General features: G+C 39.8%; 1 protein-coding gene across 1 annotated transcript in view; it reads right to left on the reverse strand.

Moving 5' to 3' along the window:
- The window catches only part of FAF1 (Fas associated factor 1), a 426,653-nt gene that overhangs the window by 52,186 nt on the left and 361,760 nt on the right, over nucleotides 1–12,707 (reverse strand). The gene's annotated exons all lie outside the window — the stretch shown is intronic.

The following is a 12,707-nucleotide window of genomic DNA, read 5'->3' on the forward strand; positions in this document are numbered from 1 at the left end:
GTTAAATCTCCCCAAGATCCTCCTGCAAACTGGTAAATCATCTCATCTGCGGTAACACCTTGTCTGTTTTCCAGCTCCACCATCAACAAAGACAGCAGTGTTTGTTGGCATGCCTTGTTATCTGTTTCAAAGTACCACAACCACAAAGGCAGCAACAAAATGATCAAGGAGCAGCTCCATAAAAAGGGGTTTTCTTTTCTGCAGATAAAGGGGCACATAGACAGACAACAGTTTCCCAATCTTGAACAGGCATCGATTCAATATTTATGCGGCGGGTCATAAGGCGCCCAAACAAGTGTTCTATGGCAACAACCTGATTGATTAGAAGACCATGCCCAATTCCTATTGGTTTCCTAGGAGCAGGGACTATTTGTATATACGACATACAATATATAAATACCCATAAGGCAAGTCCATAGACCAAAAAGTTCAAGGTAATAAAAAAATGCATATTTTATTGAGACAACTATAGAAGCCCTAACCGATAAAAACACACACAAAAAAAGAACAATCCATCATCGACCAATACAAATGAAGTATTACAGTAAGTTAATATGAGTGCTAATAAAACACAAGGGGGACAATTTAGACCTGCAAGGGTTAGAATTTGGGTTACATAGGTTGAAGAAAAAAAAAAAAAAAAAAAGACACAAGTCCGTATGGTTCAACCAAGAGGAAAAAAATAAATAAATAAATAAAAAGAATAAATAGACAGAAAACTTTCATATACAGAATTGTATACCCACAGGTGACCCAAAAGAAGGCAAAAACCCTAAGGCTCCATGCACACGGGGCGTTTTAATAACGCTGATATTAGCTCTGTAAAGTCATGTTAAAAACGTGAGGTTTTTCATCATTTTGTTAGCATTTTTCCATTAGTGTTTAGCAGCATTTTTTCGTGTTTGCATGTTTTTAGCGTTTTTTTTGCTCAAAAAAAGTCCAAAAACATCAGTTTGCAGCGTTTTGCAGCTTTAGAGCGTTTTTACAGCTAAAAAACTCCTTTAGAAACCCACTAGTTCTGGGGTTTTTTCCAAAAAACGCTGATTCCAGTCTGTGTGTGCATGGACACATAGGATAACATGCTGGGGGGGTTTACTGGCTGTAAAAAAAATGTCAAAAGCCAAAAACAGCAGCTGTAAAAATGTCCAGTGTGCATGAGGACTCAAAAGCATGGTCTAATTTGTGACAGTGGGGGACTAATAAATTCCTTCCAGAATCCCCAGAAGGCAATTGGCTATTCCCTGGATCATCAATCTCTGGTGCCATTACCTATATTCACTGCATTTAGGACTGCATCCAACCCTCTCTTTAAAACAATCTACTGAGCAGGCCAGAACTAGTTCTTGAGGGAATCTATTCCACATTTTCACAGCTCTTACTGTAAAGAAATCTTTCTGTATTTGGAGATTAAATCTATTTTCCTCCTTATGTAAAGAGTACTCCCTTGTTCATTGTAATGACCTTAAAGTGAATAACTCTACACAAAGTTCACTTTATGGACCACTTATGTATTTATATATAAGAGAGAGAGAATTAAAGGAGATAAGCTTAGATATGTATTATCAACTGTGGGAATAAAAATCTAATAGTACTCAAAAGTAATGTGTATAACAACAAATATCCACAGTAAGCTAAAGGGGAATAATTATAAAGCGGTGCATCTGTCATTCACCAAACATTCCCTGCAGGTGAATACTTCAAGTACAGGTGTCCTAAATAACATTTATGAATGCACCAACAGTGCTATAACGTGTCCCTTAATTATAATATTTTGTATAATATGTGTAGGAAATACTAAATGATGTATACAATCCAACCAATAATATAATATAAACAAGCGTTAGTGTGATCTCAACCTCTGTACCTTTGTGTTCCGACAGGGGGGCTGCCCTGCCCTGTCCCTGCCCACCCCCATCCCACCAGAACACACTGATCAGACGCTGGTCAGATGCTGGCTTTCCAGCATGCTCGTTCAACAGAAGTCGATTGAAAGATTGGATTCTTTAGAACAGACAGATGCACATACGGGCTGAAAGTCGGCTGGTTCCCGCTGAACTGACCATTTTTGGCCTGTGTGTACCCAGTTTAACAGTCCATGGCAGTATATGCAATAGGACGCCAAGAGCGAGGAGAGTATACTTGTACAGGTAGAGACTCAATAACAGAGCCAGAAAAACTAATGGAGATTACAAACTACAAATGAAAGAAGGTTTATGAATCATCAGATTTATGGATGAACCTGGGGGAGGTCAATGGGGAAATACCTACATTGAAGGCATACTGTGGACTGTGACTGTCTGTACATGGCTCGCCTTCCCTCTTCCATTGCACTAAACAGAAGTACTCCTGATCAGGAGAGGTATGGAATAGCTGGGGGGCATAAGATAGTCAGAATATGCATGTACAGTGAGGAACAGAAGTATTTGAACACCCTGCGATTTTGCAAGTTCTCCCACTTAGAAATCATGGAGGGGTCTGAAATTCACATTGCAGGTCCATTCCCACTCTGAGAGACAGAATTAAAAAAAAATTCAGGAAATCACATTGTATGATTTTTAAAGAATTTATTTGTCTTGCACTGCTGAACATAAGTATTTGAACACCTAAGAAGCAGCAAGAATTCTGGCTCTCAAAGACCTGTTACTGTGCCTTTAAAAAGTCCACCTCAACTCCACTCAATCTAACTTAGTAGCACCTGTTTGAGCTCTTTAAAAACACCTGTCCACCCCACAGTCAGTCAGACATCAACTACTACAATGGGCAAGACCAAAGACCTGTCAAAAGACACCAGAGACAAAATTGTGGACCTCCACAAGGCTGGAAAGGGCTACGGGGCAATTGACAAGCAGCTTGGTGAAAATAGATCAACTGTTGGAGCAATTGTTAGAAAATGGAAGAGGCTAAAGATGACTATCAGTTTCCCTCGGACTGGGGCTTCATGCAAGATCTCACCTCGTGGGGTATCACTGATGATAAGAAAGGTGAGGAATCAGCCCACAACTACAAGGGAGGAGCTGGTCAATGACATGAAGAGAGCTGGGACCACAGTTTCAAAGGTACGCCGTCATGGTTTCAAATCATGCATTGCACGGAAGGTTCCCTTGCTCAAGTCATCACATGTCCAGGCCCGTCTGAAGTTTGCCAATGACTATCTGGATGATCCAGAGGAGGCATGGGAGAAAGTCATGTGGTCAGATGAGACCAAAGTAGAACTTTTTGGTCTAAACTTCACTCGTCGTTTTTGGAGGAAAAAGAAGGACGAGTTGCATCCCAAGAACACCATCCCTACTGTGAAGCATGGGGGTGGTAACATCATACTTTGGGGGTGCTTTTCTGCGAAGGGGACAGGACGACTGCACTGTATTAAGGAGAGGATGAATGGGGCCATTTATTGTGAGATTTTGAGCAACAACCTCCTTCCCTCAGTCAGAGCATTGAAGATGGGTCATGGCTGGGTCTTCCAACATGACAATGACCCGAAGCACACAGCCAGGATAACCAAGGAGTGGTTCCGTAAGAAGCATATCAACGTTCTGGAGTGGCCTAGCCAGTCTCCAGACTTAAATCCAATAGAACGTCTTTGGAGGGAGCTGAAACTCCGTGTTGCTCAGCGACAGCCCCGAAACCTGACAGATCTAGAGGAGATCTGTGTGGAGGAGTGGGCCAAAATCCCTGTTGCAGTGTGTGCAAACCTGGTCAAAAACTACAGGAAACGTTTGACCTCTGTATTTGCAAACAAAGGCTTTTGTACCAAATATTAACACTGATTTTCTCACGTGTTCAAATACTTATGTTCAGCAGTGCAAGACAAATAAATTCTTTAAAAATCATACAATGTGATTTCCTGAATTTTTTTTTTTAAATTCTGTCTCTCAGAGTGGGAATGCACCTACAATGTGCATTTCAGACCCCTCCATGATTTCAAGTGGGAGAACTTGAAAATCGCAGGGTGTTCCTCACTGTATGTCATACCACTCTTGAATGCCCATAACCAGCTTTTTGTGAATTGCACCTAAATGATGGTAGTAGGAAGTTCTGCATTAAACAAGCTCTGAGCTTTTCTAGGGACACAGTAGTGAGTATGTGAGAAAAGCCAGGTCTTTACTTACTACCACTAAAAAGCAGAGTCAATCAGTACCAGTATGTATTTTTACATACCCCTAGATAGCATGGACAATAATGGCCCTTACACTGGACATATAGTGCTACACACTGCTCAGAAGTCCACCTGATAGTTTGACAGTTCAAATGGTCAGATTCTAGAAAAGACAATGCCAAAGCCTGGCCATAAGAAAAAAAAAAAAAAAGATGTATTTCACTCTATCCCACATATTAATATAAAAAGCATTAAGATAGAAGTATGGGGTTCTGTTACCAAAAAAAAAAAAAATACTGACCTAGGTGGATGCAGCATCCGTCTGATGCTGCATCTGTCCCCATGAACTTCTAAGACTGAGAACTGAGTGATCAAAGATGGTTGATTGCTTGGTTCTCAGCATTCAGCAAGCAGAGAACTGGTGACTGTTAGCCACCGGCTCTGTGCTCTGCCCCTCCAGTGCTCTCTGGAGCGCTGGGCTGTGGAAGGAATAGGAGCGGCTTGCTCAGGCTCTCAGCGGCATGCCGAGAGGCTGAACTAGCTGCCAGTCAGACTTCTGAGCAGAGCCTGACCACTTGGTCAGAATCTTTCCAAAACCTGGACAGGCTGAGTGAAGTCCCAGCAGTGCAGAACAAACTGCACTTCTGTGAGCCATAGCAGAAGTATGGCCAAAAAATGTTTTTATGATACTTCTCCTTTAAAAGCCTTGATGAAGAGGGCACGTTACAGTCCTGGAAACAAGTTGGCTTATAATCTTGCATTTCTAAAACTATATAAACATTTTCAGACTCCCAACTATTGGTGTGGTGCTCCTGTCTTCCTACATCTTATGTATTTATGCAGCAAAATCTATTTAGGTGCTCCAGAAGGCAGATGCAGTTCAGTACTTGTCTAAATCAGACCCTTATAGATCAGCAATGTCAATTTATTTCTTAGTGATAGATAATGCCATGATTGGCAAGCTATTTCTGTTGCTGACCTCTAAAAGGTGGCCATATACTGATCAAAATTCGGCCAGTCAATTCACATGTGGACACTCCAGTTGAACAGAAGTTGATTTATTTATCAATGCCTGTTCAACTGCACTGTCAGATAAAAGCCACTCAGTCAGTGCTGATCTGAGTATTCTGATGGTGGGGGAGTCTCCCTACTGTCAGAATACAACAGTGTGACAGGGAAGATTCCTCCACCCACCTTGAATGTGTGGAAGGGGGAATCAGTTCAGTTTTCATCATTCAGCCCCCTGGCTGAATAAAAAAAAATGATTTGTGTACTGCCAACTAAAAGGATAAGTTCATCTTTGTAAACTTAAACTTTGCAGGTATAAAAAAAATTTGCATTTATTATAATTTTTTTGTTTTTGGTGCTATGAGCCTGCAAAACATTGTATCAGCGATCAGTAGATCGTGGGCACTGTGCAGAGCTCATGCACAGTCTGTGTAAGCTATCTCCTTGTACCTAATACGAGCAGGCAGTTACACACTGACATGAAGACTCAAAGAACTACCTAGAACGCTCAACGAGGCCCTGGTAGATCATTGAGAACTACAAGCTGACAGTAGGCTGTCGTTACTTGTAGTTTTCATATTCACAGAAACCTGTGAATGAATGATGCGTCCAGGTGGGCAGAGCCCAGCACGGCCACGTTCTTCTTAAATTGTGACAGCAAGCTGTCACAATGGGGGGCTAATTGGTGCGGGGGCAGCTGTATCTGTAACATGTTACACCCTGAATATGGGTGTAACATGTAACGTGCGAGGAAAGGTGGACTTATCTTGTAAGGGATAAACACAAGAGAGAACTCAATCTACTTGATCTCATCCTTAACTTACCTTTTTTAAGGTGAAATGTAAGAAGTGATAGTTTTACTTCCTGGTACTTTATTCAGTGCAAGGAAGCAAAGCTATCACTTCTTACATTTCTAAATCTTAACAATCGCGCAGGGGCGGACTGACCATTTGGAAACTTGGGCACTGCCCGAGGGCCCGGGGTCAGTAGGGAGCCCCATGAGACGCCCCTGGTACCTTTTTCATAGGCATTTTTGAGTTTGGGCAAGGACACAGGGGGCCCCATGATCCCCTATTGCCCGGGGGCCCCATGAGTTGCCAGTCCGCCCTGCAATCGCGATAACTCTACACATAAAAACACCCCCTCCCCCCCTTAAACTCTTTGCATAGGGCATTGATTTATTCAGGATTCGGGATTCGATACAGAACATTCAGACGATTTTGTACACTGAAAAATTCATCCAAAGTCCACACGCTTTTCATTTGTCCTTTCTATTGTTATTAAAGCACCTGTTTCTCTCTGTTGTTTTGACATTTCCCTGCCGGCTGCAATAACAGATGCTATTTTATTTACTGTGCTGCCTCAATTATATTGCAGAAGGATAAACAGTAGCTCATTAAAGTCCCTTTCCCTTTGTGCAAAGGATTCCTATTTCCCCAATGTAGCCAGTTCCCCAATGGCGTTGTCACAGGACAGAACCTCACAATGACTATACTGAGGCGGTGGACCAACTTAGAAAGAAAAAAACAATTAGATGACGCGAAGAAGCTTATAACTCCAGCATCTGAACGGCCGACACAGGGGCCGAAAAAGAAAAACGAGAAGGCGGTTTCCAGTGAATAGATCAATAGGCACATTTCAAATATATGCGCTGAACAAAAAGCCCTCTATGTAAGCAAACACAGCTCTACAATAATAGATTATATGTAATCCCTGAACTTCAACTACAGCATTCTTTCATAAACAGCATTGTTAAAAAATCGCTTTTGTTTTGCAAAGCAAATATCTATTATTTTCATTGCTGCACACTGTGTTAAAGACAATGCAGGTCCGGCCGCATTCGAAAACCCACACTGGAGTTTGATTTTTCTTTTTTTCTTCTGTATGAAAATATAGTTTCCAAACAGGCATTGTGAGGCCCGCTCTATAGTGAAAGGCAGGATAGCAGAATGAATGCCGTCAACACAGAATGCCTATTTGTTTTACTGGGAACTATTGCTTTAGATCTAAAGAATTACAAAGGAAAATACATGTATACAATGGAGACGGATCTGAGCAGCCGAGCATTAGCATGTGTCTGGTATAGGAGGTTTACACAAGTCAGACTCGGTGATTTCAGACAAAATCTTGGGATATATTCAAGAAAAAAATAATCTCTTGGTACATGTAAAAAAACAAAAACAAAACAAAAAAAAACACACAACTTTATGCAGGTGTGGAACACATTTGTTTCACGGGAATGAAAAATGACCACAGCATCCAGAATAAAAATCCTTAGATATCAAGAATAGCGGTTGCTTGATCTAGAAGCAGTATGGCAAATTTGCACAGTTAAATCCACATTAACTCTAGGGGGTCTATTTATAAAGAATGCAAGACCAGACTCACACAGACACTGTTTGCTGGACATTCACCCATCTGCAGTTTACAGCCTTTGGCTGTCATTTTCAAAAAGGGCTCACCCTATGTGTAATGCAGCAGCCAATAGGAGAATCTCTCTATTAGGGTGCATGATAGTGGATGAATCCTCTTTAAAAATGATAGACGAGTGCTGTAAAATACAGATGGACAAATGTCCAACATGATGTATGAATTTGCAGTGAATCCTTTATAAATAGAGCCCTAGACGTTTCATAGATTAGTTTTGTTTTTGTTTTAATAATAAAAATGTCAGCCATAGGTAGATAGACTGTGGCATAGTCATAGAGGGAGCAAGTGCAGTCCGGGTAGCCAAATATAGCTGCAGTTTTTCTTTTATCAGTTTTACGCTCCCATGTACAGAATAATTCAGCATTCTATCCCCATTTTTTTTGTCATGTAGCTAACCAAATGAAAAATAGGAAATGGGCCAGAAAGTTTCTTTATGAGACATAAGCAGGGGCAGTCATTCTGTACCATGCTTCCTTGATAAAGGGAACCCAAGCGACCCAGAAATGCCATCTATTTGGTGTTAGATGACAATGAAAATGACTTTCCTTCTGGTGATGTACAACCCAAATTCCAAAAAAGTTGGGAAGCTGTGTAGAATAAACATAAAACAGAATGCAATGATTTGCAAATCTCACAAACCCTATTTTTTTACAATAGAAAATAGAAAACATATCAAATGTTAAAATTAAGAAAATGTACCATTTAAGAAAAAAATAAGGTAATTTTGAAAACTGATGGCAGCAACACTGACACAGCCGCAACAAGTCACCAGGGTTAATTTCATTGATGAAAATTATTTTGTCATAGTTTTCGTCAACGGCATGTCTTCAGCGATGAAAACTAAACGAAAATCAATTCTATTTTTCATCAATTAACAAAAACGGAACGAAAATGTGAGGGAGAGATGTTTCTTGCAATGAAATGGTTTGACTTCTAAAGACGTTATATAATAGCTAAATTTGTTTGTGTAGTTTGTTCAAACCTGAATACCATAAATAATAATATGTTATTAGATTTTTACTCCAAGAGTATATAATGAGTTTGGAAAGTCAAGAGAAATGCTTAAATAATGCATTACAATTTAACTAAGCCCATTAGATTTTAGTCAACTAAAATGTATTGGAGGTTTTAGTCAACTTAAATACAACTAAAACTAAAACAATTTAGATGACTTAAATACGACTAAAACTAAAACAATTTAGATGACTTAAATATGACTAAAACTAAAACAATTTAGATGACTTAAATATGACTAAAACTAAAACAATTTGGATGACTAAAATAAGACTAAAATGACATTTTAGTTGAAAGACTATGACAAACTAAATTGAAATTTGATGTCAAAACAAACACCGCAAGCAACAATACTGGTTGACCATAAGTGTGCCCACTTACAAAGATGAACGGTTTATAATTTTTGTCATAGGTGTATTTTAAATGATAGACAGAATATCAACCGAAAATCCAGAAATTTGTTTATAAATGGAGTTGCAGTTCAGTGAGTAAAATAAGTATTTGACCCCCAAGCAAAACACGACTTAGTACTTGGTGGAGAAACCCTTGTTGGGAAGCACAGAGGTAAGACATTTCTTGTAGTTGGTTACCAGGTTTGCACATACAGTATCTCAGGAGGGATTTTGGTCCACTCTTATTTACAGATCTTCTCTAAATCCTTAAGGTTTCTTGGATGTCGCTTGTCAACTCAAAGTTTCAGCTCCCTCCATAAATTTTCTATAGGATTAAGAGACTGACTAAGCTACTCCATGACCTTAATGTGCTTCTTCTTAAGCCACTCCTTTGTTGCCTTGGCAGTATGTTTTGGGTCATTGTCTTGCTGGAAGACCCATCCACAACCCATCTTCAGTGTTCTGGCTGAGGGAAGAAGGTTCTCACCCAAGATTTTACAATACATGGCCCCATCCACTGGCCCCTCAATGTGGCAAAGTTGGTCTGTACCTTTAGCAGAGAAACCGCCCCCAAAGCATAATGTTTCTACTTCTGTGCTTGACTGTAGGGATCATGTTCTTAGAGTAGCATTATTCTTCCTCTAAACACGGTGAGTCAAGTTAATGCCAAAGAGCACAATTTTGGTCTCATCTGACCACAACACTTTCTCCCAATCTTTCTCTGAATCATTTAGATGTTCATTGGCAAACTTCAGACAGGCCTGTACATGTGCCTTCTGGAGGAGGGGGACCTTGTGGGCGGTGCAGGATTTCAGACCTTGGCGGCGTATTTTGTCACCAATGGTTTGTTTGAGACTGTGGTCCCAACTGCCTTGAGATCATTCACAATCTCCTCCCATGTAGTTTTGGGCTGATCCCTCATTTTTCTCATGATCATCCTTACCCCATGAGGTAAAATCTTGAATAGAGCTCCAGACTGTAGGCTATTGATGGTTATTTTGTATTTCTTCCATTTGTGAATAAATCACCCCAACAATTGTCTCCTTCTCACCAAGCTTTTGCTGATGGTCTTATAGCCCATTCCAGCCTTGTGCAGGTCTATAATCTTGTCCCTGACATCCTTTGACAGCAATTTGGTCTTGCCCGTGGTGGTGAGTTTTGAATGGAAGAAAGATTCTGTGGACAGGTGTCTTTTATACATGCATTATCCTTAGGAGCACCTAATCTGTGTACCACATGAGCACATACCCAGTCTGTGAGAGCCAGGATTACTGTTCGTTAGTAGGGGATCAAATACTTATTTGACTCACTGAACTGCAACTCAATTTATAACATTTGTATCATGTGTTTTTTCTGAAATTTTGGTTGATATTCTGTCTCTATCATTTAAAATACACCTATGATAAAAATTATAGACCCTTCATTTCTTTGTAAGTGGACAAACTTACAAAATCTGCAGGGGATCAAATAATTATTTTGCCACTGTATAAAGACATTATAAAATGTATCAGAGATTTTATTCAACTAAAATAGGACAAACAATTCAGATGACTAAAATGGCATTTTAGTTAAAAGACTATGACTAAAACTAAATGAATTTTGACTTCAAAATTAACACTACAAGCCACGACAAGGCTGGAACACAATACTGGATGCCAGTGATCTTCGGGCCTCCAGATGGCACTGCATTAAAAAAAAGACATGATTCTGTGAAGGACATCACTTCCACATTTCTCTGTCTGGAAAAAAAGTTCACTGTGCCATATACAAATGCAGGGTAAAGCTGTACCATGCAAAGAAGAAGCCATATCAGAACATAATCCAGAAATGCAGTAGCCTTCTCTGAGCCACAGCTGATTTAAAATGGTCTGTTGCAACATGGAAAACTATTATAGGGTCAGAAAATCGAAATTTGGTTTTATTTTTTGGGAACCATGGGTGCCACATTCTCTGGACTAAAGAGCAAAGGAACCTTCCGGCTTGTTATTAGCACTCAGTTTAAAAGTCTTCATCTCTGATGGTATGGAGGGGCATTAATATGTATGGAATGGGCAGCTTTCACATTTGGATAGGCACCTTCAATGCTGAAAGATATGTCCAAGTTTTATAGCAGCATATGCTCTCATCCAGATGCCGTCTTTTTCAGTGAAGGCCTGGCATATTTCAGCAGGACAATGCTAAACTACATACTGCATCTATGACAACAGCATGACTTCGTAGTAAAAGAGTCCAGGTGCTTAACTATCCTGCCTGCAGTCCAGACCTTTCACCAACTGATAATATTTGGTGCATCTTGAAACAAAAAAAAAAAAACAACAGAGAAGACCCCGGACTGTTCAGCAGTTACAATCCTATATCAGGCAAGTGTGGGGAAATATTTCTTTTCCAAATCCTCAGCAACTGGTATTTTCAGTTCCCAGACGTCTAAAGAGTTTTGGTAAAAGAAGAGAGGATGCTACACTGTGGTAAACATGGCCCTGTCCCAACTTTTTTGAGAAATGTTGCTGGCATCAATTTCAAATTACATTTTTTTTAAATGGTACATTAAATGGTAGATTAAACATCTGATACATTTTCTATTGTGAATAAAATGTGGGTTTATGAGATATGCAAATCATTGCATTCTGTTTTTATGTAATTCCATCTTTTCTGGAATTGGGGTTGTACATTTATTTTTTCATTACTGATGGTACCCATCCATTTATTCCCCTCAGCACCCTTACAGTGTATCAAAATCCTAAACCAAAAATGTAATATATTTCAGATTAACAGTCCTTGAATGTGGTGGCTTCTTAGTATTCTTTTTCCCCTTTGATATGGCCAGTAACACACTTCTTGTCCAAGGGTTACAATGTTGACTCATTCCAGTGTATGAACTGAGGTACAACATAGCCATCCTAGACTGCTATCCTAATATGGGCTACAAAACAAATGCTCCTCTTCTCATCTCCATTACATGGGGATCAATGAGATTTGTAATAAAGCTTGAAGAAGATAGCTTGAAAGTAAGATTGTTTCTGATGTCAGGTCAAATTAGAGGAAGTGACAAGGACACTGTATTTCTGGGCAAGATCAACAGATATTTTCTCTATTTGCAGAAAATGTGTTTAGCATGAACTCCAGCCTTACTTTTGGCCTACTACAGTTGTGATGGCTCCTTCCTTGTACTGAAACAGCCCGGTCTGATTGCATTGCACGTAGTAAGATTTCTCAGTGTGCATTAGAAGTTACAGCAAGTCACATAGAGCCAACCTCATTTCTTGACTTTGAGAACATGCATCATTATCTAGTGGTTTCCTCCCCAGCCTGACTGTCCTTAATGGTCCCAACCATTCATTGGATTGCAGTGTTTTTTCAATTTGTGGAGGCCCAGCATTATATGAAGAAAAAGTTAAACATTGCACCCTACCAGCCCCTTCAACCAGCCACGGTCTGCCTTCACTGCATTCGGAAAAACCCGGCAATAATATAATTCGGTCTAAAATAATGTACTGAATGAAAACAGAAAGGTTTTATTTAAAAATTTAATTAGCATGTTGATGAGAGGGTAGAAGGATTCAGGGAAGGCGAAAAAATAAAACAGGTTAAACTTCAGCATTTGTGCTTGGGTTTAGATATCTTTTAAGCAGTTGTATAGACTGTATGGTTGTGACTGATATATGAACTCTATAGATTCAACACAGTGGACACTGAGAATTAAATTTTTGTCCAATGTGATGTCAGATGTGATATTTGCCAGTAAACCCCAGTAGGCATACAGCTAAGAA

Source organism: Staurois parvus, unplaced genomic scaffold (genome assembly GCF_062004578.1).
Source record: "Staurois parvus isolate SC_StPar_1 unplaced genomic scaffold, SC_StPar_1.0 ptg000347l, whole genome shotgun sequence".
NCBI classification, from domain to species: domain Eukaryota; kingdom Metazoa; phylum Chordata; class Amphibia; order Anura; family Ranidae; genus Staurois; species Staurois parvus.